This window comes from Passer domesticus, chromosome 3 (genome assembly GCF_036417665.1).
Source record: "Passer domesticus isolate bPasDom1 chromosome 3, bPasDom1.hap1, whole genome shotgun sequence".
NCBI classification, from domain to species: domain Eukaryota; kingdom Metazoa; phylum Chordata; class Aves; order Passeriformes; family Passeridae; genus Passer; species Passer domesticus.
In genome coordinates, this window is record NC_087476.1 from 9975471 (window position 1) to 9979284 (window position 3814).

Sequence of the window (3814 nt, forward strand, 5' to 3'; positions counted from 1 at the left end):
ACAGCTTATGACCTCGTTTTTACTACCTCATAAATCACTTTGTGTTCAGATGAGTAAGTTCAGCTCTGAGTTCAGGCTGCTTTGAACAACCTCTGGAGATTGATCCACATGACTCCTCTCACAGCTGGTAGGGGAACACTAATCTGCAACTTAAAGCATTACTGTTTAGATGTGGGGAGGTGAACCCATGAGCCATTAAAAAAATCCTCATTTGTTAGAGATTTGATAGCTCTTGATGGCTATTCTGCTGCTTTCCAAAGTAGTTGAGTCATCTGTGCTGAAAGACAAGGCTCTTTCATCTGGACCAGGTGAGACCTGAGTCAGCATGTGGGTGTTGCTCATCCTCTCTGTGGGTTTCTCCAAGCAATCTGTTCCTTTCACTAACAAGAAGGACGATCCATGGATCTTCCAAACCAGCCCACAGATGAGGAGAGACTGGCATTAAATGAGGAGTAATGGCACAAGAAGTAAAGATGATCTGCTTCCAGGCCAGTCTGGCTTTGTGGGGATTTGCCATAAGCAAATGAGGCAGACACATCACCACTCCAGGGCTGCTGGCTTTTCAGCCTGCTGAATGTCTGCTACACTCTGCAGATGAAAAAAACCCCAGTCATTTTGTGGAATTGAACAGACCCCAGCCCCCTAAAATGTTAGTCCAAAGAAATTTAACACGCTTACAGACGGAGATAAGACCAACCCCATGGGTTTGTGCCAGTATGGATTTGGGCACATATATGTCTGTGCATACAAGTACTGATGCACACTGCATGTTACATTAGGGGCCAAAATTCAGTAATGTGGAAGTTGGCTTAGTCATTTCATTGATAGAGATGTTAAAGAAATATTTAAACATTAAAATTATTAAAACTTAAAAACCTTAGGAAAATCAAGTTGGAGGCTGGGAGGGATGTCGATTTTGGCATGACAGAAAGAACCAGACAGGTGAGGTTTTCAAAGCTAATTTTGGGCAGCAATTACATGACTCCCACAAAAAATAACTGGAAAGTTATATGGCTGAATCTTCTGGTCTGTTCCTGGTTTTCTCCCTTACAGCTGTATCTGGATCCTTGAGCCTGCTTTGAAAAATTGATCCGAGCACCCAGGCTCTTCAGAGAAGAGCAGAAAGGCTCTGTGTTAGAGGTTGTGTAACACCAGGGCTGGAGAGCCAAAATTCAAGCTGATTCAAGCAAGTACAACTGGAAGCAGTGAGGTGAATCTGAAAAAGAGAAGCTGCAGATTAAATGTCAGAGCTGCTTTTTCTAAAGCCAAGGTCTATTAGCCTGGGGGACAACATCCAAAGAGAGTTACGGAATTCCCATTAGTTGAACCTTTTGAAGGCTTTGCTATACCAATAACACTCAATAATACATTTTTTTGGAACAAACTTTTACTGGCAGAGAATCAGGAGGTGAATTAATATATCCTTTTTGGCTCTGATTTTTATAACTGCTCACAGTAAATCCTAATACAAGAGGTTATCTTTATAGCAGGCAATGAAAGGTTTTTCCTGTAGATCACTACCTGAAAACTATATGCTGCACATCTTTAAAGTACAGGAAATTTTATAATTTCATTTGATTTCAAGTGGCTGGAGTACCCTATAGCCAGATTCAAGTTAATATTTTAGCAAGAATCAATGGCATAATTAAAATTTATGGATGTCCCTCATCTACAGTTCCATGTGACGAAGTTTACAACATGGTCATACTTGGATAAATCATTTAGTATTTATGGATGGCTCATAAAAAGTCGTGAGGAGGACTTATCCACAAGGGATAATGGAGAAATTACATAGTGGTATGGTTTTAAACATAAACGTAATTTGTTATTAGCTCTGTGAACTGAAACATGCTTGACTTAAAGGGACAGTGCTATGTCAATAAAAACCTCATGACAGGTCCTAGTGTGTCCCCAGAAGGACACTCCCTCTCAGCTTTCTGACTCTACTGGTACGAAATGTCAATGCATGTAGAGAGCCCTAATTATTAGAACTGCTCTGGAATGGTTTCTTTGTCCCAGTGGAAAATGCCAGTGGACATGGATCTCAGATTTAAGTGCCAACAAATGGCAACAGCCAACAGATGGCTGTTTTCCTCTCTGGAAGGCTGGTTGCCTCTGGGCAAAGCTGACTGCTCATGGGTTATACCATGACAGTCTGGTCATCCTTCTTCAATCCCACAGCTAACTTTGGGACCTTTTTCTGAGTCAGTCAGAGGAGAAGGATGTGTTTTGTCACACCTTTCCCAGGAGGTTGGGCCCTCCTTTCTCCAGTTCATTTCCTGGTGTTGAGCAGCACATGCCTTAACCTGGATTAACCAGGTGAGAACTACATGGGATGGAGAAAATCCACACTACACCCACCCACAACAAAGTATGTCCTCCAAAGAGAGACAGCTTGCATTGCAACGACCCCTGCCAGTGCCTGGAGAAGCAGGTGGGTTTGAGGAATGCAGTTGCTTTCCAATGTTGGCATTTCTTGAAGAGAGGGACATACTCCCCAGGGGGGCACCAATGCCCAAGGAGGTGTGTGGGCTGATTTCCACCTCAGCTACCCTCTCTGCATGGGAAAACTTGTGTCCCAACCAAAGGCATAAGTTTGGTAGAATGGGGGGAAACAGACTCAAGTTCCACCAGAAGAAGTTTAAATATTAGGACAAATTTCATCACTGAAGGAATGCTTGAGTCTTGGAACAAGCTGTCCAGGACAGTGGTGAAATCATCCCTGAAATTGTTCAAAAGGGGTGGGTGGGTGTGTGTGGGTGGGTGTGTGGGTGGGTGTGTGTGGATGTGGCACTTGGGGATATGGTTTGGTGAACATGGTGATGCTGAGCAAATGGTCAGACTTGATGATCTTAGAGACCTTTTCCAAACTCAGCAATTCTGTGATTCTATTACTCAAAATGCAGATTATTACTCAAAAGTGCAGCTGGACATTGCACCTCATCTTCCAGCCCAGCTTACCAAGTATTTTGCCAAGAACTATCCTGCAGCACAGGCAGATGCAGTCTTTGATTCCCAGGAGAAATAATCATCCTGCCATGTAATTGTAGAGCAGCAGCTTATTCCTGATTAATGGCAGTATAAATGAATTCTGATAAATCAATGAGGAGAAATTAAAGATGAGCAAGCTGAATATCACTGACACAACTCATTGTCTTCTACTGAGACAAATGCTGTGTGAATCCTGCAAGGCTTTTCTCCATTTTACTCCTACTTTATCATTGCTTTATCATTGCTTCCTTTAAATAGAAATTCAGGTCTGATAAATAACAGTTTTGATATCTGCCTATATTTTGATGAGTGTCTTTCTTAAGACACAAGTAAATGAAGATTTTCTCTCTGCTTAATACGCAACCCTGACTCCTTTTGCTCACAATGCAAGGATTTTCATGGGGTCATGCTGGCCAAACTGTAATTACAAAGGATTGCAAAACAGGGAGAAGATTATGTTGCTGGTCTTAAAGCAATTGAGGAGACAAAGAAAGAAACAGGTCGAAATGGAAAAAAGCAGGGAGGAGAGAATTAAGGAATGAATAATTAATGTTATAATTTGCTACACTGGAGTACTCATCTCAATTAATAAAACAGACAATGCAGAACCATCATTTAACAAATTCCTTGTAAACCTGCTGTGCTCCTTGCCTGTCTGTTTTTGGGGGAGAGGGGCTCTCTGGTTGTTAGCCAAAGCAGGAACAGCTCTAAACTGAACACTTGCCAATTTAGTGCTACTGAACGTGGACAACACTACCTGGGAGCAGACACATCAAATCCTTCTGTTTTTGAACAAAAAGCATGAAAATGACTGAGCTGTGCA